Source organism: Bubalus kerabau, chromosome 10 (genome assembly GCF_029407905.1).
Source record: "Bubalus kerabau isolate K-KA32 ecotype Philippines breed swamp buffalo chromosome 10, PCC_UOA_SB_1v2, whole genome shotgun sequence".
In the NCBI taxonomy this organism is placed as follows: domain Eukaryota; kingdom Metazoa; phylum Chordata; class Mammalia; order Artiodactyla; family Bovidae; genus Bubalus; species Bubalus kerabau.
The window spans coordinates 71,675,451-71,699,285 of NC_073633.1; the positions used below are offsets into that span (position 1 = coordinate 71,675,451).

Consider the following 23,835-nt stretch of genomic DNA (forward strand, 5'->3'; position numbering starts at 1 on the left):
CAAATCATTGAAAACCTCTGATTGACACCATTATTCACCATTTCTAACCTCAGGCTTTTAAAAGGTATAAAATGAAGATCAAATTATTTTCATGGAAACTGGTAACACATTGAAATAGAATCAACCCCACATTAGATATCAAAATCTCATTATAATAGCAACTGGTAATAATGTTATATTCAAGACCACCTTTGCCATGATATTTAAGCTATAGATTTCAAGGTTAATCATGTTTCAGAGGAAAGGAAATTTCCAGTGTTCCTATTTTGTTCTTCCTAAGATGATTTCCTGAAAACATTTGCTCCATTAAATGATCTAAAATGTTTGAGAGGACAAAATGTCTTAGATCCACTTGTAAAATTTTAGGTTCTAAAACTTTTAAGAAAGATTATCCTTTCCATATCAAATTCATCCCTGAAATAACGATCATCTCTACAAACAAAGCCAGAACCTAACAGTACATTATTTAACTTGAATTTTTACTTATTTCTACATAAGAAACACTATTTGATTGTACAGAATTATAGATTATTCTTCCCAAGTTTGTTCTTTTTATCTCTTCAGTTTTATTGATTCAAACATCCAGACCATATCTTATATAGCTAAAGTTCAAGCATTGAATCTGAGAGTCTGTCTGAACCATAGAATGCAGAAAGCAATTTAAGGGGAAAAAAATTTATATATATACATATATATATTTCCATTAACTATATAAAGATCACCAATTTTCCTATAAGCAGAAAAACTAAAGATCCATTGTCATGGCCTAAACAGTCACTGCTGAGCAGCTTTCCAAAGAGCAAACGGTAAAAATAAAATAAAATGAAAAAGATTTGCCTGTCATGGGAGTTGGTCAATAAAATGCAACAGTGTTTATTACAACATTTAAAGTCTGTGATTAAGAACACCAAAAGGCCTAAACTAGAAAGGTTTTCAGCCTGTAATTTCCCTGCAGTCCTGGCCTGTACTTCCTTATGAGTTAGCTCAGCAGGGCTTTTTTTCCATGTCCATCATCAGCTTGTAATTATTGCCATTCTCAAAGCTATGCCAGATGGGTCTTTAGAAGCAGGCATGCAGCTTGTTTATGAGAGAAAGAGCTGTAATATTACTCTACACAGAGACCTATCTGGTCCTACTCAAAAGAGCGCTGCTCCTCCTTCCCCCACTCCGCTCCCCGCCCCCCCAACTTCCCAGCTCACCCCCACCACTCTTTTCTCTTCCTCCCCTAGACAGTCCTTTCAGTTTTGGCTCTCTGTCCCAGCTGACTGACCTGCTGAAGGACTGGGATGATGGGAGTCAAGAGATATCTGCATCTTAAAGCATATGGTCTAATCGTCACCTTTCACCATTCACATATGGAGATGAGACCAACACCTACGGGAAAAACAAACTGGGCTCTTTCCCCAACATAATCTTGTGCAGAGGCTCTACTTAAAACATCAGAATTGCAAGTCTACTTTTCAGAATACAGATCTGCAGAGATACCACATCTTTGCCATCCACTTCTCTTTTCCCACAAGTCCTCATTGGCTAGAAGAGACATTCCCTGCAAGATTCTCAAGGACAACCCTTTCCTCCCTTTGCCTGGTAGAAAGGATCTGTATGAAGGTTGAGGTCAAGGAGCTGTGCAAAGCAACACAGGGAAAGGCAAAAGCGGCTAACCAGGGTTCCTCTGGTGATAGGCCTGGGGTGTTAGGTATCCCAGAGGGCCAAGCAGAGCTTCAATCAGCAGTTAATGAGGCAAGACCTGCAACAGATAGCCACTTTTAACTCACAAAAGCTTTTAGATGTCTCTGTTTACTTTGATCCATTTCAGTTAATTTGAGCCTGGTTAGGTTGCATTTTCCTTTTTTTTTTTTTTTTTGGTTAGATAAACCCTCTGCTCCCACTCCATCTCCACCCCCACCTCCCAAACAATAGGATCATTTACCAACTTTATACTTAAGTTTTGAGATCTCTGTCAGGGTGGGCAACAGTTATACAAAATACAATGCAGGGAAGGCCAGTACCCGCAGTATGCCTATAGAATGGAAATTTCAAAATCCCACGAAAAGGACAGGACGGGAAAGGCTTCATTTTCCAGGGAGATTTAGTTATTTGTTTCTGATTAGGTGAAGTACGCGTTCTTTTATCCTTTGTTATTTTTACCCGTGATGACCAAAGAGCTTTCTTTGTTACAATGTTTCAGAGCAAATAAAACTAATTTACTAGAATATGAAATAAGCCAGAAAGGAACTGTACCTGATGGTCACAGACGTGGAGATCCCTTAACTGGCCTGAGTTTCCAGGTCCCGTGTCTGGGAAACAGAAAGAGCTCCTGCTCTGAAGGATTTGCGCGTGGGTCTGCCTGTTAATGGGGATGTGCTGGTGTAATGAGCTTTTAATTAGGTCAGCTCGATGCTTGACCACACAACTGTTGGGCCCGCGTCTGAGGAGCCTACTCACCGGTACGGGTAACAGTCCCGGAACCCTTCCCAGCATGCCTTGCACGGCCTCGCTATCCCAGCATGCCCTGGAGGGCCCCACTATCCCAGCAAGCCCTGGCGACGTCACCATCCCTGCGTGCCTCGGGGCCCGTACTCAATTATTACTTGGTGTATATTCTCTTACCTACAGCCTTCTCTTATTCTTTCTCTCTCTCTCCTGTACTACTTCCCAAAATACCGTGGTCAAAAGGTTATATTTGAGGCAGGTGTACATTTAAAGAAAAAGAAACTTCTAGTCATCCAGCCAGTAAAATTAATTTAACAAACACACATGGGCAGGTTTGATTTGATATTGCTCAAAAATATTTTTTTTCTCAAGTGATCCATATTCCTAGTCTTCACTCGCCACCCGTGTTCTGACTTCTACTTATCCAGGAAAGTATTATGAAGACATATAAGTTAATGGAAGGAAGAGGATGAAATCTTTCTGCCCTTTTGCTGTTAAATAAATTGGAACTGCTTTAAAGTGTTCTCTTTGAAATCCTGTCCACTGAAGACCCCGAGGAATCATCAGAAATTAGGAACCCCAGTTTCTGAGTCCTTGTTGAGAAAGGGAAGGACTTAGTATCCAGCTTTGAGCTAATGTTACATGCCAGGAAGGGTCTTAGGCAATGAAGGTGCTTTATCTGTTGCTCCCACATTAGGGCCTCAGCCGTAACAGTCTTCATTTATTTTGCTCTTTACCGAGTCTTTAAAATGAAAGTAAGACTGATTTATCACTGAAGAACATTGAACTCTGGTTGAAAGGCATTAAGTTCAGAAAACACAAGTCCAGAGGTTTTAAACTATATTGATGGAGAACAGTCATAGTAACAGCTAATATTTACTTAGTGCTTATAAGACAACTGTGCTATATGCTTTAGGATTCTGTGTAATTTGTAGTATGTTTCACGTACAAGCTCACTAAATTCTTTCAGTTAATGACGGTGGCAGTTGCTAAGCTATAGGCCAACTTATTCCTTTCATTCACGGTCTAGGGAGAGATGACACGGGCATGTTGAGTCACTCAAAACAGGCTCAAACCACCCCAAGGAGTTTGCTTGATGAAAGGTTTTCCTTTCCTTCAAAGCCACTTCCTGTGTCACATGACCTGTATCACTCCAAAGATAATAACACTTCATGCTTCCAGAACACTTTTATCCAAAGATTTCAAAGCATTTTCAAATGTTAATTAAGCCTTCACCATTCTGGAAGATAGCAATGCCAATCTTGCTGTTTAAATACTGTATTCCAGAACACAGGTTGTTCTAATCACTGAGAGGGAAATGGAGGCCTCTCTGAGCAAATCCAGTGGGTAAGCCACCACCCAAACACTGATGACACCCAGAATTGTCCTATGTCTCCTGGGAAACCACCACAGCATCTCTGTTCTGAATTGTCCGCTGCTCCCACTGGTTGTTTACCTTGGAAGAACCACATCAAAGAAAAAAAGGGGTAAGCAGAAAAAAAAAGACTTTCTAATAGTTCCATTTTGTCTAGGGGTAAAAATGTATTTTTTTTTTTTATTTTATTTTATTTTAAATTTTATTTTATTTTTAAACTTAACATAACTGTATTAGATTTGCCAAATATCAAAATGAATCCGCCACAGGTATACATGTGTTCCCCATCCTGAACCCTCCTCCCTCCTCAAGCACTCTCAACAAACAACTATGTGCCTTTGTTATATGCCTCTTCATTTATCACGATAACCAGAGGGGGGAGAATAATCAACTTTCCCAAGGCTTAGATGTGACTATTGAGAGTGCAGTTCACCTACCCTCCTGTTTTACAGATGTCACAAACCCTAATGATCCCTCCAGGAACAAATTTCAGGCAGTTTGTGTATCCTATTTAGTCTGGATAAAAGAAGACCACATAGCAACCAAGACCCTTCTAGATTTGCCTTGCCTTTCTCCTGGCTTCATCTCCCTTCACTTTACCACACTGGCTTTCCTTCCATCCTTCCAGTAAGCCAAGCTTTTTTCTACCACAGGGTCTTTGCACAGGATTTTCCCGTTTTCTAGGGTGCTTTATTCCCTGTTCTTAATGAAACTCCTACTCTTAGTTCCCGGTTTAAAGGTTACGTCTTCAGAGAAGATTTACCTTTCTATTACTAAATTAGCTTCTATTAATATTTTCTCTAGTGACAGATTGTTTTGGTAATAACTGATGAGATTTTCTTTGTTAAGTGTTCTCCTTCTACATTATAAGCTCCACAAGAACAGGGACACGGTCTGTTCAGCTCACCACTGCATAACCCATGCCTGGCATTTTGGATGACCTCAAAAAAAGAGCTGTTGACTAGATCAGTGAGTGACTAAATCTTTTAACTTCGTTTGCAAATCACATTTTTCTTTTGAAGTGATATCACAGGACAGAGAGAACAAGAGAGAAATAGATATCAGAAGTTTGGTTGTAATCATTTAAGGCCTTGATTTATTTCTATCAATACTGAGAATAGCAAACAGTATTTGAACTATTTGAGTAAATACAATTTTTACCATATTTTAAGCTCCTGGAGTAGGTGTTTTACCTATGCATTCTCACAACAATGTTGGGAAGTGAGAAACTGTTATCCCCATTTTGTGCTCATGAGGACTAGGTAATTCTCACATGTTTCTGAGACTCCTCCTTCCATTTTTTGTTTGTTTGCTTGTTTGTGGAGCACTCACTATTTGCAGGCACTTCAGTGGCAGAGTGATGAATGAAACAGCCATGGCCCTCTTCTTGAGAGCTTCTGTCTTTGATCCTCCACAGCAATAGCACAGTGCATTCTGGCATGTCACTGGTGCTCAATAAATACTAAAACAGTATTAATCAGGTTAAAAAAAACAACAAAGAACTATAATTGAATCCCTTCAGAGTTTTAAAGGTCCAATAATACTGCTACAGTACTGGTGATCATTACATGATTCTGCTGGGGGACATATGGTTTACCATTCATTCTGCAAAGGTGTAGAGTGCACAAGGAGGTCACCAGTCACTCCAATATTCTAATAAAAAATATGGTGATTGTCAGTAATGAGTTTTAATTAATGGTGCCATACAGTGGCCAAAATGATCTTTCTAAAACACAAATTAGAAAACCAGACCGTGTCTCACCCATGATTTATAACCTTCTAGGGCTTCCCATTGGCCTTGGGATAGAGTCCAGTCTCTCCATCTTCTTGACACAGATGACAAGAGCTTGACTCCCTCTTTGGAATTGTGTCTCTTCTACTGACTACACTCACTCCTTTGCAGACTTTGTAAAAAAAAAACATTTAACTCCTCCAACACCTCTAGGCCTTAGATAGGATGTTCCATCTTTTAGTAACACTCTCTCTGCACTCTTTGTCTTCATTGAGGGGATGGTTTATTTGTGCAGAATTTTTACTGGGCAGTGCGCCTGGGACCAATACCTGTGAATAGGGAGGGACGTGGGATTGGGCAGAAGGAAAAGCTTATCTCCAATGTAGGTGCAACTGAAGCCTCAGTTGATCTTCTGAGAAGCCCTGGAGCTGAGATGGCCCTTCAGAGATGTCTGAATGAAGGTAAAAGGTAGTCCTTTTACCTCAGCTACCCCCAGAGACTGAGATAACCTTGAGAAAGGTAGCTTTCTTCGGCAGAGAGCAATTCCTAGGGAAACACCTCAGCTGAGAATCATCAAAAAGGCAGCTCTACTGCCAGCAAGGGAAGGACTGTTTCCATCCTTAAGGAGGAGCTGGGTGACTCACCCCAACACCCATGACAGTCTGGTTAACTCTAGTCATTTTTCTGGCCTCAACCTAAATATCTCTTCCTCCAGGAAGCCTCTCCTGATTACCTAAGCCTGCTGCAAAACACCTGTTGCTTCCCCATGGTGACGTGCTTCACATTATATTATAATTATCTGTTCTGTGTCTGTATTCCCCCAGGAAAACATAAACCACATGAAAAAGGACCTGGTGTCTAGCTTATTAACATTCTGTCTACCAATATTCAAATAATCATGAACAAATTAAAGAATGAAGGACAAATTAAAGACTCCATTTTGATTTTTTAAAAATTTTATACAAATGTCAAAAAGCCTGAAAGACTGTTTACTAAAACATTTGGTTATCTCTTGGTAGCAGAATTATGCGTGGGTTTTATTTCCTTTATTATACCTTTTCATATATCTAAGTTTTTATAAGCACACGTGAGTTTTTAAAAAAAAATTTTTTTAAGTAATTATTGTTTGGAAGAAAAAAATAAACCTGACTCGTCCTATAATATAGGGTTGGCCAAAAAGTTCGTTCAGGTTTACATACCAGCACATGGAAAAACCTAAACGAAATTTTTGGCCAACCCAATGATGACTGTCATCAACACACTCATCCTGTGAAGTTCTTAGTTTTTCTTTTATTGGAATTTATAGTCCATAAAGCAGTTTTACATAAATGATTTTGTTTAATCTTGACAAAAAGTCAATAGGAGAAGAAAGGCAAGTATGATATTTTGATTCCTACTAAACTATAGAATAAAACCAACCCCTTCAATCAGGAATGAGTTAATGTACCCTCACAACTTTGGAGCCCAGCTGTCTTCTTTTTCTCCAATAAGTCCATATTTGATGCAGTCTTGACAGGCCCGGGGGACAACAGTGATATAAAGAAACTAATGGAAGCCATCTCACCCTATTGTCCATGGGTCTTGCTGGCTACAGTCCCTATCCTTACTTTTCTCTCTGTGTGCTCCTATACATAAAAGAGAGTACAATGTCTCTCCTGTGGCCTTATTTTCATCGTTTGTTTGCACAAGCCTAATCTGCAAGGCCAGCTAGAGTTGAAAGCCCTGTTTTCCCCTCACATCTCATGTCTCCCTTCTCTCCTAGGAATGATAACACTTCACATATGGATAGCACTTTCCAGAAGGCCTCTGCATACATCACCTCACTGGGTCCTCCTAATAAACCTTTGAGGTCTGCACATCAGATAGCATTACCCCGCATTAGAGATAAGGAAACCAAAACACAGGTTGCGTGACTTGCCAAAAATCACAGTTAGTTACTGATAAACAAAGAACTAGAATCTGGGGCCTTACAGGAAAAGCCCAGAACCCTCTGCGTTTTTGCTTTGATCTTGTAGTCTAGCATATGACCCACTGATAGGGCCCTGCAGAATCTAAAACTTGTTACAAACTAAACTGATGAAAGCAAGATTGTGGGTTCCATTTCCAAGTGGCCAGTTGTGATGCTTGCACTGGAGTGTGCAAAGGCAAGCAACAGACCAGCAAATAGGACCCAACTTACAAAAAGGACTTAAGAATGTGTAGATGATTCAGTTCAATTCCACCACCAACATGAATTGAATACCTTAGTTACCTGTTCTTTTAAGCCTACAGAAATATATAATAACCTTCCTTAGAAAGAGACTATACAAATCTATGTTTCTATAATTGACATATTCTGTCATCATAGTTTTCTTGGGATAGTCTCAACTTATACTAATTGTCCTGGTGCAATTAATGGCTCTCCCTTTCACTCAGAAAAAAAGTCCCAGTGTGGAGGATAATTTATATGGTCATCCTATATACATCTCACAGAGAACAAATGTGCGATTTCAATAGACACTGAACATATTGATTTTCAATAGGGCAAGTCCCAAATGTTGTAAGAAGGACTGCTGTTATTGAACTACACTGCTGGAAAAATTCCCAGTGTTAAATGGCCTTCAGTAAAGACACAGTAAGACACACATCCCTTTGTGTTCTGTGGGGCTCAAGTTTTAAAACAGTGAAATTCTGGCTAGCTGCAATCCCTTTGCTAAATGATTTTGGTTTTTCTCCACCTTATTCTCTTACCTGATATTGTATCTTTTCTCATTGCTTATCATAAGTGTTCCTTTCCACATTCATTTTTAAAAATGAGAAGAAACAAATTAGAATTCATGTTTTTTGGCTTAAAATTATAATGCCTCTTACATTTCCCAAAGGAATCCTGCCAAAGCAATGGCCTAGAACAATAGCAATTTGCCAAAAGGTAAGAAATAAGATCTTCATGGCAATTCCAACTCAAGACTGAGCGTATGAAAATCATTTTCCCCATCTGTAAAATGGAGAGAATACCTACTCTTGAGTTGCTGAAAAACATAAGTTGTTGTGACTCATGCAACTGGTAAACAATTTATTTTGATCTCCTTAGAAGTTCCAATACTGCCTCAACAAAAGACTTGGTCCTCATTCTCAGGAAACAAAATCTTATTCCAAAGGACAGACTCAAGATAGTATATAATTAAACACCAAGAGTATACTTCAGAAAGCAGTATGGGTTAGCCTTAGGAGAAAGTGGTATGGGTTGGAGTAGTAAGCAAGCAAGTCAGTGGTAATACTTTTTCCCAAAAGTACCGCAAAGTACTAAAGAAAATTATGTGAAGGGTGTGTGGGTGCATGCTCAGTTGCTTCAATTGTGTCCAAGTCTTTGTGACCCTGTGGTTGTAGCCCACCAGGATCCTCTGTCCACAGGATTCTCCAGGCAAGAATACTGGAATAGATTGCCATGCCCTCCTCGAGGGGATCTTCCCCACCCAAGGATCAAACCTGAGTCTCCTGCATTGGAGGCAGATTCTTAACAGTTGAGGCAATGGGAAAGCCCATCTGAAGGGTATACAGCCACTTTGCCAAAGTCCCCATGGATTCAAGGAAACTTTTTCACTTTTTCAATAAAGGCCTTAAGTGATTCAGACTTCATGAAATAAATTAATATATATATATTTGAGTAACCCAGTTCAATCATCTGAGCAAGCAAAGATGGCGAAATCTACATTCTGTTGAGATTTTTGTAACCTTTTTTTTTATTTTTTCACACAGCTCTGTCTTCCACTCTCATTGTAACAAGCCTAACCAGACTGCATTTCTTTCTGAGGTATACACATGTAAAGATAGTGTCTAAAAGACATGAGTAAACACATCCGCCCGTATTCCTGTAGAAAACAGACAGGAAGAGACAGTAACCTCAGGTTCTTTGAAGCAAGAATTTAGCTATTCTGTGATAATACACCTCTCTTACAATCATGAATCTTTCCATATTACTGAGCACCTACAGGTTCTCTGACCAGGCCCTGTGGTGAAGATCTTTGTCCTGCAGGAATGCCTGAATTGGGAGAGTGACTGCAATAGGGCCCTTAGCCAGATAGTAGATTAGACTCTTTATACAAACTCAGCCTTAAATTAACTTTCCAGTTAGCCCCATTTTACAGATGAGGAAACAAATGCTCAGAGAAAATATTATGCCCAAGGTTACAAGGTGGTAAACTAGAATTAAATCAGGGTTTTCGTGGTTTCAAAGCCTCTGCTCTTTTTACCATCCAGGCTTGCTTTGTTCTCATTTTCATTGCAAGCCCTGTTATTTGGCCCTGCTGAAGAGAACGATTTGATATCTGGATGTTTTTCCCACCAGGATCCTCCCAGAAGAAGATGTCCTAACTTCAGTGCAACAAAAACCTGAGCGATAACATCAGATTTTGCCAGAATGGAGTTACATCCTGGCTGTCATACAGAAACCCAGGCCTCCGACAGTGAGCACACTATTATGCCACATTCTTTCAACAACTCCAGAATGGAGGAAAACAATGACATGGGTAATTTAAAATAATAGAGGATTTAAAAAAAAAAAAAATCCTTTGTGTCTGAAGCTTTGAATTAATTATATGATTATTATTTTGTTTACTTGAGTTCCTAACCACATTTTTCAAATGTTAAATTACAATTGTTCCACAATTTCTGAAACAATGTTAGCTAAGTACTAGAGCAAGTCAGCCAAGAAAATACCAGACAGCAGAGAAACTAAATTCAAGGCCCAGCTTCTATGAGGCCAAAATGCTGGTGGCATCAGACATGTTACTAACTTATCTGGCCCTCAGTTTCCTCAAGCAGAAAATAAAGGGGACTAACCCGGTGACCCAGTGGCTAAGACACAGAACTCCCAATACAGAGAGCTGAGGTTCAATCTCTGATCAGAGAGCTAGAGTCCACATGCTGAATAAGGGTTACCATGCCACAAGTAAGACCCAGGACAGCCAAATCAACTTTTTTAAAAGAGAATAAGAAAATGAAAGGATTGATCTAGAATATTTATCTGTCTATTCAATAAATACTTATTATTAGTTATTAATATAAGTCTTAGCCCTCGTGATGTTTACAGTCTAGTGAGCTTCCCTGATGGCTCAGAGGTTAAAGAATCTGCCTGCAATGTAGACAGGAGACACTGGTTCTATCCCTGGGTTGGGAAGATGCCCTGGAGGAGAAAATGGCAACCCATTACAGTATTCTTGTCCGGAGAATTCCATGGACAGAGGAGGCTGGAGGGCTACAGTCAAAGGTTCACAAAGAGTCAGACACAACTGAGCGTGCAGGCACAGACAGAAGAAATAAGATGACAATTTCAATAGTGTGATAATTGCTATAAAAAGATAAATAGAGGATGACATGGGAGTGCACGGAGGAGCTTCCAATTCATTCTAGGGGTACTGAAGGGGTGCACAGTTGTGGGAGTGACATCTAAAGCAGAGGCATAAAAGATCAATAGGAGTTAGCAAGCGAAGCAGGCACACACAGAGGGTGGAGCTGCATCCCAGGCAGATAGGACTGCCAGGGGAAAACCTGAGGGGCCCTGCCCTGGCCCCTTGTGAAACTGGCTTAGTCTGGCTAGTTTGTGAAAAGGCAGTTGGAGAGTAGGCAGAGGGGAGATAGAAAGGTAGGAAGCAGCTAGACCCATCATTAGGGGCTTTGCCTATCATCAAAAGGAGTTTGGACTTGATTCTTTCCTTTGGAAACTGTTACTGGATCTTACTAAGGACCACACATCCTTCTAGGTTTTGGGGTTACCAGAAGAGCAAACCAGAAATAGGTTCCTGTTTCTACAGAGTGACATAAGAATCCATTCAAAGGTTAAAGCAGGGACATGACATGATCAGAGTTTTAGAAAGACCACACTGACTACAGGGTAGGCACCCGGCTTGGACAAGGATAACACTCTTTCAGCTAAAAATTATAACTCCATGATCTAAAACTTAAGATATAAAAAATTATAAAAATCTTATGTTAACATTTATTTTATATATGAATGTATCTCTTTTCATATGTATGGTATCTTTGATTTATAGATTCTTTTGCAAGTGTTCAGTAAATTGAGTGGGTTCTTTCCCTTGTTGTATGTTCAGACACCAAAACATTTGGTGGGGAAAGAAGGAGAGCCAACACGTATTGAGCATACTGAATGGATCCATATTAATAATGTTCACTTTACAGATGATGAATCCTGAACCCCAAACTCAGTTAATCCTAAATGTCACTCAGTGAGAATAAAGCCAAGATCCACAACTCATTTTCTGATTTGTCTGCTGTACATCAAAACCCATAGTTTTGTATGTCTCAAGGAATATCTATAATACGGTCACCACTGACCTTGAGCTCTCAGAAGACTGATAAAGAACTGACTCATGGGTATCAGCTTGTTGACTCAGTATTGATTGTGTAAGCATGTCCTGAAAGTGAAAGGTGCTCAGTCGTGTCTGACTCTTTGCCACCCTATGGACTGTACGGTCCATGGAATTCTCCAGGCCAGAATACTGGAGTGGGTAGCCTTTGCCTTCTCCAGGGGATCTTCCCAATCCAGGAATCGAACCAGAGTTTCCTGCATAGCAGGCAGATTCTTTACCAACTGAGCTATCATCCTATTTTTGATAAATTGCAAATTCCTGGTGTTCAAAAACCATCTCTATCTCAAAATTCTGCTGTGAGTTTCTAGAAAATAGAACTCAAGTCCAGTCAAATATTGAAAGCGAGAGTTTTGGGTAGGGAGAAGGTAGTCATTTTCTTGGAGTAGAATGCATAGACAGCGAAAAGAGAGTCAAAACTTGAAAAACATTTAGTGCTTCCTAGAAAGTTGTTTTCCAATACAAGAAATACTGCTTTCAAGTACAAGAATTCCCTGAACTTCCCGAAAATAAATGAAAATTAAATAATAACCACTTCAGGCTTCAGAGCCCATTCCTGCTCTGTTCACTTAGCACTTTCTTTCCTCTTGGCATATTGGCTTCTGTCCCCTCCCCAGGAATCCCAGCCCTCACCCAGCAGGGGTTTACAAGGCCTTTGGGAGCTTGGTGGCCTCCCCACACTTCCTGGTCCCCATCCACCACCCCCAGATCTTCCAGAGTTCCCTGCTTCCTGTCTTGGAGCTAAGCCCCTTACAGGACTCACAGAAGGTGAGACACTTTCTTTTGAAGCCCCTGAAAATCTGTTTCTTCTAAAATAAGGCACCTAACAACCAATGAGTGAGGGAAAGACTGAGTATCTTTCTTCTTTGTTTTGTTTGCTTTTGTTTGAAGCATCGTATTCAGTCACATCTGCTCACACCCAAGTTTAGCAGACTGTTGGCTACTTAGAATTCCTAACGTCAGATTTTCTTTGGGCCCACATACTACACACAGGCTTCCCAAGTGGTGCTAGAGGTAAAGAATCTGCCTGCCAATGCAGGAAACACAAGAGACATGGTTTTGATCCCTAGGTCAGGAAGATCCACAGGAGTAGTAAATGGCACTCCATTCCAGTATTCTTGCATGAAAAACTCCATGGGCAAAGGAGCCTGGCAGGCTACAATCTGTGGGGCTGCAAAGAGTTAGACATGACTGAGCGACTGAGCACACACATATACACAGACAGACTTGTGCTTTATTAAAACTAGTCATGCTATTTTCATTCCCATTGCTAGAAACTGATCTTTTCAGTGAGCATTTGTTGCAATTCTGGCTAATGAGATGAGAGATGTCTGCTGGTGGGGAAGTCTGAGAAAGTTTTCTTTGCTTTAAAAAAAGAAAAGAGGCACCTCACCTAGGAGGAAGCAGCTCCCTCTCCTTCTAGGTTTGGTAACTAAAAGCATCTTCATGATCCTGCAGTGATGAAGAGAATCCTGAGATTCTGAGAACAGAATCTGACCTACTCATGGTGGTGGAGCAAGAAGACGGAAAGAACCTGGGTCTTCTTTTTACTAACCCTGGACATGCCTGACTACGGGGCTCCTTCTTAGGGAAGTAAGAAGTTTTCCTCGTTGTTTAAGTCATTCTGAATCAGGCTTTCCACATACTTGAAAATGGCATGGCCCACTCTGGAACTGATGAATGAGACAATAAGCTTAGTAGTGTGTGATAACAAAAAGCCAGGCATGGAAAGACATAAGAAGAAAGAAAGCATTCTTTGTCAAGGAAGGAGCAATGCAATGTCTGGATGCAATATAATGTGTGCCATTTGACTTTGTCTTTTGGCCCAGCCACCCACCAGATTTGGAGATCATGAGTAAATATTGAAAGAAGTATTTCTGTTTTAAAATTCCATACACAGCATCCTCCCTCCACCCTGGGGCCCAGAGGAAGATGTTTCTCTCGTTTCAAACTAAAACCCCTACAGCTTGGAAGCTTTCAAGCTTCACTTCCTCACTGCAGTGAGAGAAATAGGTGCTCAGCAAATGTCCACCAGAAACAGGAATCAGAACAAAAAGTGGTGTCCATGGAGCCTGCAGGGCCTGGGGAAGCGGTAGAAGGCCCCCACCCCACCCCATGCCAGATGCGGTGTCCCTAAGCACAAGACTGGAACCTGGCAGGAGACTGTGAAGCCCAGTGGCTCCCAGCACTGGCCAGATGGATGGGAACTGGTTGTGAGCACATGTGAGACTGTCTCTGGAAACGGCCAGAGATATTTAGGAGAACATTGCTGGAAGCTGGTAATGAAGGACCCTGTACCAACACGTGGGAGCAAAGGTAGGAGAACTCTGAATGACTGCTGTTCCTGTCACTTCATCCATACCCACAGGTAGCTAAAAAGATGAAAGCAACTGAGAAAAAAAGGAAGCCTTCGTGCCCCATTAGGAAGGGAGCTAGCATAATATTTTGATGGAATTTCCAGCAAAGCAATAGATTAGAAGTTTAAATAGATTATGGCACTGACTGTATTGAGTCATTTTTCTTTATACCTATCCAAGCAAAATCATAACCAAGGAGAGAAATGTGGGTCCCATAATGAGAAGACAAGAGTCCACTAACCAGATCAGCCTTCAGATAATTCTGGTAACAGGAATCACTGCTTGAAACTTTTACATGTTTAATCGGATAAAATTAAAAGGAAAGCATTACTCACCTAGAGCCAGACATCCTGGAATGCGAAGTCAAGTGGGCCTTAGGAAGCATCACTATGAACAAAGCTAGTGGAGGTGATGGAATTCCAGTTGAGCTATTTCAAATCCTGAAAGATGATACTGTGAAAGTGCTGCCAGCAAATTTGGAAACCTCAGCAGTGGCCACAGGACTGGAAAAGGTCAGTTTTCATTCCAATCCCTAAGAAAGGCAATGCCAAAGAATGCTCAAACTACGGCACAATTGCACTCTTCTCACACGCTAGCAAAGTAATGCTCAAAATTCTCCAAGCCAGGCTTCAACAATACATGAACCGTGAACTTCCAGATATTCAAGCTGGTTTTAGAAAAGGCAGAGGAACCAGGGATCAAATGGATGAACCACTGGATCATAGAAAAAGCAAGGGAGTTCCAGAAAAACATCTATTTCTGCTTTGCTGACTATGCCAAAGCCTTTGACTGTGTGGATCACAATAAACTGTGGAAAATTCTGAAAGAGATGGGAATACCAGATCACCTGACCTGCCTCTTGCAAAATCTATATGCAGATCAGGAAGCAACAGTTAGAATTGGACATGGAACAACAGACTGGTTCCAAATAGGCAAAGGAGTACATCAAGGCTGTATATTGTCACCCTACTTATTTAACTTATATGCAGAGTACATCATGAGAAATGCTGGGCTGGATGAAGCAGAAGCTGGAGTCAAGATTGCCAGGAGAAATATCAATAACCTCAGATATGCAGATGATACCACCCTTATGGCAGAAAGCGAAGAAGAACTAGAGAGCCTCTTGATGAAAGTGAAAGAGGAGAGTGAAAAAGTTGGCTTAAAGCTCAACATTCAGAAAACGAAGATCATGGCATCTGGTCCCATCACTTCATGGCAAATAGATGGAGAAACAATGGAAACAGTGTCAGACTTTTTTTAGGGGGGCTCCAAAATCACTGCAGATGGTGACTGCAGCCAGGAAATTAAAAGACGCTTACTCCTTGGAAGAAAAGTTATGACCAACCTAGATGGCATATTAAAAAGCAGAGACATTACTTTGCTAACAAAGGTCTCTCTAGTCAAAGCTATGGTTTTTCCAGTGGTCATGTAGGGATGTGAGAGTTGGACTATAAAGAAAGCTGAGCCCTGAAAGATTGATGCTTTTGAACTGTGGTGTTGGACAAGATTCTTGAGAGTCACTTGGACTGCAAGGAGATCCAACCAGTCCATCCTAAAGGAGATCAGTCCTGGGTGTTCATTGGAAGGACTGATGTTGAAGCTGAAACTCCAATATTTTGGCCACCTGATGCGAAGAGCTGACTCATTTGAAAAGACCCTGATGCTGGGAAAGATTGAAGGTGGGAGGGGAAGGGGACGACAGAGGATGAGAGGGTTTGGCATCACTGACTCAATGGACATGAGTTTGAGTAAACTCCAGGAGTTGGCCATGGACAGGGAGGCCTGGCATGCTGCACTCCATGGGGTCGCAAAGTTGGACACAACTGAGCAACTGAACTGAACTGAACTGAACTGAGATGCAATCACAGAGGATTTTAAACTGTAGAACTTTGGGACAATTGAGCAGTGACTATAAAACTAGAAGAATCAGCCCTCCCAATATTCACTTAGAATCTGTGCTGAAACTGTAGTTGTGTTCCCATATCTGCTTTCATTGTTGATTCTAACCCCAGTGCATGGGGTGTGTGGGTGGGTGTGTGGGTGGGTGGATATGAGTATATGTGGTGTTGTCAAAGACCCAAGTTTGTGAGAAGTAGCATACCATCTCTCCTACTTGGCCTTGATGGACCTTACCAAAGAAAATCTGGGAGGTCAAAACTCGTATTTGCCTAAACCTGGAACGGAATTCAGTGGATTCTTGTTTCCAACAATCAAGAATCCACTGAGTAGAGCAAGGAGGAAGCAACATAAAGCCCCCAAGATGAAATTTCAAAACACTCCGAGATGACAAAAAATCAGTGACAAAATTAGCAAAGCCCCCTAACTTAATCTTTCACTTTCCTAATTCACATAAAATAAAATCACATTTCAGCAACACCCAGTGAAAGATTGAGGGAAATGGGGAACGGTTACTACTGGCATTTCGAAACTGTTCATTCTGAAAAATGGAGCAGGGAGGCACTAACTATGGCATGGTCTAGAGCATGGTTCTGTGATATTTGAAAATTAGCTTTAAACAATTGTAGGTACTTTAAAGGGGGAAATCCCTTAAGTACCTAAAATTATCCCCAAAGGAATGTTCTAGACCCTGGGATTCCCTTGGGAGTGAGGCTTACAGCACAGTTAGGTTCCAGAGTCTTAACTAGGATCAGGCAGGAACATCAGAGTCCAGGGGAGTAGGAGGCAGAGTAAGTGAAAACACAAAATCATGTTCAAGAAATCATAGGGAGATCAAACCAGAAAAGCTGAGTACAACATAAGATCAAGGGGCTGGCTTCAAGCCAGGAACAGGAAAAGAAGCCAGAAGAATGAAGGAAGAAAAGTGAAGAAGGTAGGATTCAAGGGAGTAGAGTTCAGAAAATTTATTGTATGCAAGATCAGGTGTCCAAAACGTTCTCCTATTGGGTCTGGCATAGTTCTAACAGGAATGGTCACCGTGGCTTAAAGGAACAGCTAAGAGTAAAACAGAATAACTCAAGGGGAAAAACATGCCAGGAAAATTTTATTCTTTCTATCTCCACCCTCAACTATCTCAACTATATTGATCTCACTTCTCATCCACAAAATATACAGGGGGCAAATGATTGCCAAATGTAGACAGGCATCTTCTTTCCACACAAATAACTTTAAAAATGTAATTTCAAACAGTTTCAAATAAGTTTCAAGGGATATTCCAAAGAAGAAAAATCACTTTTCAGTTAGGAAGAGAAAATAAGAAAATATACTATTTTAGAGCACCTGGTAAGTGCCAGGCATGGCTTCTCACCACAATCCTGAAATATTATTAGTCCCAATATTTATATGAGGAAATAAAGACTCAAGAGGTTCATCCCCAGATAATCCAGGAGAGACAGATGCAAGGCCAGATATGACTCCAAAGATTTCTCTTGAGAGAACCAGGGAAGGTTCATGTCAGGGAAATGGCCTGCCATCTGAAGCTTGCAAGATGGCTAAGAGAAGCTAAAAGGGATTTGCCTGAAGTGAGCATTCTAGGAGAAGAAACAAAGTGAGCAAATGCAGAAAGATAGGAAATCCAGATACTGTCCGAAAAATGCAGACGACTGAGTTAGTCAGAAACGGATGGAGCAACAAAGAGAGCCACACAAAAAGAGGAAGTGTAAGAAGTCATGATCAGAGCCTGAAAATGCTTCCCCACAAATCCACGTGTCATCCTTGTGGTACCTGCGTGTTCTACAGCCACTCTAAAGAGTCCCATCTAGTAAATCATTGCAGGACAAATTAAAGCTCATGCCTAATTTTCAGGACAGGAATCAAGGCTCCTTAACTTGCCCTAAATTGTACACAGGGACTCTCTTGGAGTCACTGGAAACAAAGGCTCAACCTGGCAAACATCCAGGGGAGACCTCATTCTTGGGCTTTTATAGCATGTTTTGTTTTCAAAGAATATTTCAGCTTCTGGAATATCACACTTATTCAAAATTCTATGATCTATAGTGATGAAACCCCTCAGTTCACCCCTGGGGCTCCCAGGCTGTCACATAAACTAGTGTTTTACTTCTAGCTTATACCTTAGAGAGTCTGGAGACTACTGGAGCTTTTACATGTGTCCCTGAGAGGGTCACAGTGTTGCAGTCCCTCTGCAGGCTTCCTCTGCAGTCTGCGCCTCTGACCTCTGTGCTCATCTGTTTCCCATGATTCCTACTGGGCCCCAGGGCGGAGCAGTATAACACAGTACAGCATAATTCACTTTTATAGAGCATCCTTCATGCAAGCTATCACAGGGAGCTAATCAAACGCTGAGGAGAAAGGGTCTGCTGCAGGATAAGATTTAAAGGGAGGAACTGATTTAGTGGCTCGAGGGGAAGAAAAGAAATTTCAGATAGATGGGTTGGGAGAAGTGAAAGAACAACCCCCGCTGTGGTAAACCATGGGTGGAAAGAAGTGGCTAAGTCTGGGGGTAAGAGCAAGTAAGGGTAGGAAAGCAGCTGGTATTCTGAGAAACTACGGATCCTTTCACAGCCAAAGGTGACTGGGATTTCATTCGGGAAAGTAAGTGAATTGTTGGAAAGCCTTTGGGACCAAAGAACAGAAAACGCAACCCCAGATTATTTGAATAAGAAGGAAATGTTACTATCTCTCATCACAAGATGTCCTAAGAGTGGCCTGGTTAATTCAGTGGCCCAACAATGTCATCAAAGTCCTGGACTCTCACCCTCTTTCTACTCTGAATCCCTCCATGTGTCAGATTTGTCCCCAGAACTGCAATATCCCAAGTCACAGGATGGCTAATGCAGTTCTAAACATCACACCTAGATACAGCAATATCTAAACACAACAATATAGGAAGCAACCGAAGAAACAGAGGCCGTTTGCCCAGCAGGTCCTCTTTGTAGAGTGAGGAAGTCCTTCCCAGAGCGCCTCCACCAGACTTAACCCCAGCCTTGGAGTCTAGTCCCTTTCTAAACCAAAGATGGATTAATATAATTGGTTCAGACCAATCAAGATTCACTTTTAAGTCACATAAGAGAAAGGTGGGCCCGTAAATTCAAAGCTTTGCCCACAAAGAAAAGGAAACAATGGTGACTGATCTCCAGTCACATGTCTCATAAAACGGGCTTTGCATCTGTTGTCGCCTGGAGGAATAGATTACATCCAATACATATTTACCTGTACAATTTAGCTTACTTGTTTAGAATTTAGGCAGACCATACTGGGGAAAAAATCTCCTATACTGAGAAAGAAAATAAGAATTTCTAAGTATAAGGTCATGTTTGGAAGAAGTGGCGTGGGGAGTTGAATTTAGGCCTCATTTTAGAGTGAAATTAAACATATTTACAAATAGAAGGAAAGCATGTTTGGGATCAAGGACTTCTGCTCTTGACAGATGAAGTCTGGAAAGGGAAAATTTTAATTGTGAATTAAAAATATAATGGTAGAGTCAGAACCTTTTGAGAGCAAGAATCTCCTGTTTCTGGAGGGGGTGGAGTAGCTGTGAAAGGGAAATATGCAAGAATGCATAGCCAAATATCAATCCAGGGACTTGTACATGAGAACTTCTACAAAGTCCAAAGCAAAGAGTATGAAACCCACAGGAATAGGAGGAAGACACATTTTCGGTAAGTGTGGAACCAATATGAACTTCACAGATTCTGAGCTTGCCGATCTTGAACCTTTTGGGGTTTGAGTTCATTTAGTTTGGGCAAAATTCATTTCCAAATACCAAGGAAAAGAATCGGCCCCAAAGATTACTGAACATCAACTAGCTCTTAAGAAACCACACAGGGATGAGTTAAGTGTAAATGAATCACAAACACACAGATTAAATTTCTTCTAAACTACACCAGAGTTTAAAGGCCAAGGGGAAAAGCATTTGAAGCAAAAGACATTTTGACTTTGCAGAACCTAAAACATTTTTAATGAGTTTGAATTCATTCAGTTAAGATTCAGCTGAGTTCTTTCTTCCAAACCCAGTGTTCCACCTAGTGATGTTTTTACAGCTGCCAGTGTAGATCTGCTTCACCTTAGGAAATTGCTTTGGTTTTTTTTGTTTTTTTTTTTTTAACATTAAATTCTTGATCCAGTGTGATCTAAAATAGCTGAGAACATTATCACGGCAATGACAAAATTATTATACTAATGGCCCCTATTATAAATGGTAGAAAGTTCTCCACTCAATACTAGGGACAAGATTCAGTTCAGTTCAGTTCAGTTGCTCAGTCGTGTCCGACTCTTTGCGACCCCATGAATTGCAGCACTCCAGGCCTCCCTGTCCATCACAAACTCCTGGAGTTTACCCAAACATGTCCATCGAGTCGGTGATGCCATCCAACCATCTCATCCTCTGTCATCCCCTTCTCCTGCCCCTAATCCCTCCCAGCATCAGGATCTTTTCCAATGAGTCAACTCTTTGCATGAGGCGGACAAAGTATTGGAGTTTCAGCTTCAGCATAAGTCCTTCCAGTGAATACCCAGGACTGATCTTCTTTAGGATGGACTGGTTGGATCTCCTTGCAGTCCAAGGGATTCTCAAGGGTCTTCTCCAACACCACAGTTCAAAAGCATCAATTCTTTGGTGCTCAGCTTTCTTCACAGTCCAACTCTCACATCCATACATGACCACAGGAAAAACCATAGCCTTGACTAGATGGACCTTTGTTAGCAAAGTAATGTCTCTGCTTTTTAATATGCTATCTAGGTTGGTCATAACTTTCTTCCAAGGAGTAAGCATCTTTTAATTTCATGGCTGCAATCACCATCTGCAGTGATTTTGGAGCCCAAAAACATAAATTCTGACACTGTTTCCACTGTTTCCCCATCTATTTCCCATGAAGTGATGGGACCAGATCTTAGTTTTCTGAATGTTGAGCTTTAAGCCAACTTTTTCACTCTCCTCTTTCACTTTCATCAAGAGGCTTTTTAGTTCCTCTTCACTTTCTGCCATAAGGGTGGTGTCATCTGCATATCTGAGGTTATTGAGATTTCTCCTGGCAATCTTGATTCCAGCTTGTGCTTCTTCCAGCCCAGCATTTCTCATGATGTACTCCTTACTGCCAAATTCAGACTTAAATTGACGAAAGTAGGGGAAACCACTAGACCATTCAGGTCTGACCTAAATCAAATCCCTTATGATTATACAGTGGAAGTGAGAAATAGATTTAAGGGACTAGATCTGATAGAGTGCCTGATGAACTATGGACAGAGGTTCATGACATTGTACAGGAGACAGGGATCAAGACCATCCCCAGGGAAAAGAAATGCAAAAAAGCAAAATGGCTGTCTGAGGAGGCCTTACAAATAGCTGTGAAAAGAAGAGAAGTGAAAAGCAAAGGAGAAAAGGAAAGATATAAGCATCTGAATGCAGAGTTCCAAAGAATAGCAAGGAAAGATAAGAAAGCCTTCCTCAGCAATCAGTGCAAAGAAATAGAGGAAAACAACAGAATGGGAAAGACCAGGGATCTCTTCAAGAAAATTAGAGATACCAAGGGAACACTTCATGCAAAGATGGGCTCAATAAAAGACAGAAATGGTATGGACCTAACAAAAGCAGAAGATATTAAGAAGAGGTGGCAAGAATACACAGAAGAACTGTACAAAAAAGATCTTCACAACCCAGATAATCACAATAGTGTGATCACTGACCTAGAGCCAGACATCCTGGAATGTGAAGTCAAGTGGGCCTTAGAAAGCATCACTACGAACAAAGCTAGTGGAGGTGATGAAATTCCAGTTGAGCTATTTCAAGTCCTAAAAGATGATGCTGTGAAAGTGCTGCACTCAATATGCCAGCAAATTTGGAAAACTGAGCAGTGGCCACAGGACTGGAAAAGGTCAGTTTTCATTCCAATCCCAAAGAAAGGCAATGCCAAAGAATGCTCAAACCACCACACAATTGCACTCTTCTCACACGCTAGTAAAGTAATGCTCAAAATTCTCCAAGCCAGGCTTCAACAATACGTGAACCATGAACTTCCTGATGTTCAAGCTGGTTTTAGAAAAGGCAGAGGAACCAGAGATCAAATTGCCAACATCCGCTGGATCATCGAAAAAGCAAGGGAGTTCCAGAAAAACATCTATTTCTGCTTTGCTGACTATGCCAAAGCCTTTGACTGTGTGGATCACAATAAACTGTGGAAAATTCTGAAAGAGATGGGAATACCAGACCACCTGATCTGCCTCTTGAGAAACCTATATGCAGGTCAGGAAGCAACAGTTAGAACTGGACATGGAACAACAGACTGGTTCCAAATAGGAAAAGGAGTACATCAAGGGACAAGATTAACAAATCTCAAAGATAAGACATGAAGCACTCTTCTCAAAACTCTACATTTAAATGCTAGTGATCCTATAACAGGAATTCTTGTGTCTTACAACCACTTGTGGAAAGTTATTATTGAGTATATACTAGGTATCAGGTAACATTGGAGATAAATGGTAAGGATGTAAAATTATTTTTTTGTCAGTTTACTTCTTGTTCTGGATGAACACCACTTAATAATTGGCTCAAAGTATTATGCCGTGAATGTTTCTTTCATACCCTCTCTTTCTTCCTTTTTGGAGTAGGTGACTGTCCCCTATAAGTCTGTTTTCTATTATCTTCTACCTCTTACCTCTCAGTCACTCCTGTATCAGACTCTCTCAGATAAATATCTCTTCCTTATAACAGATGCTCAAACACTGAGAAATTGAAATATCATTAATTCCCTTATTTCTCCACTAGACTCCTTTACCTTTTGCCTGCCTACCTCAGACAAAGCTCCTTCTACTCTCTTTTCTATCTGCTCAAAATAGAATATAATTATTAATACCTCAATGTTCATATCAGCATTATTCATAATAGCCAAGAAATGGAAGTAACGTAAGTGTCCATCAACAGACAAACGAATAAAGAAAATGTAATATACATATATATGGGCTTCCCAGGTGGCACTAGTGATAAAGAACCCACCTGCCAATGCAGGAAACATAAGAGATGTGGGTTCGATCCCTGAGTTGGAAGATCCCCTGGAGGAGGGCACGGCAACCCACTCCAGTATTCTTGCTTGGAGAACCTCATAAACAAAGGAGTCTGACAGGCTACAGTCTATAGGGTCGCAAAGAGTCAGACACAACTGAAGCAACTTAGAACACACGCATACATACATACATGTACACACACATACACAAATGGAGTATTATTCAGCCATAAAAAGAATGAAATGCTGCCAATTGTGACAACTGGATGGCCCTAAACAGTGAAATAAGTCAGACAGAGAAAGACATATACTGTATGTTTTCACTTTTATGTGTAATCTACAGAATAAAACAAATGAACAAATGTAACAAAAAGAAATAGACTCACAGATACAGAAAACAAACTAGTGGTTACCAGAGAGATAAAATAGGTGAAAAAGATGAAGAGGTATAAACGATTAGGTATAAAATAAATAGGTTACAAGGGTGTAATGTACACCATGAGGAATATAGTCAATATTTTACAATAATTTTGTATGGAATATAATCTATAAAAATATCAAATTACCATGCTGTATACCTAAAATTAATACAATGTTTTAAGTGAATTATATTTCAATTAAAAATAAAATAGTACATAACTAACTTTGGTTACCTACTCCTCAA

The 23,835-nt window shown here is 40.7% G+C and overlaps 1 long non-coding RNA gene across 1 annotated transcript in view; it reads right to left on the bottom strand.

Annotated features, from left to right (window-relative positions):
• The window catches only part of LOC129621536 (uncharacterized), a 72,039-nt gene extending 69,443 nt beyond the window's left edge, over positions 1 to 2,596 (bottom strand). Inside the window, exons 1-2 of the long non-coding RNA XR_008699424.1 lie at positions 2,446 to 2,596; positions 2,242 to 2,347 (exon numbers count right to left, since the gene is read on the bottom strand). This is a non-coding gene — a long non-coding RNA (uncharacterized LOC129621536). The remainder of the gene's footprint in view (positions 1 to 2,241; positions 2,348 to 2,445) is intronic.
• Positions 2,597 to 23,835: the final 21,239 nt, after the last annotated feature.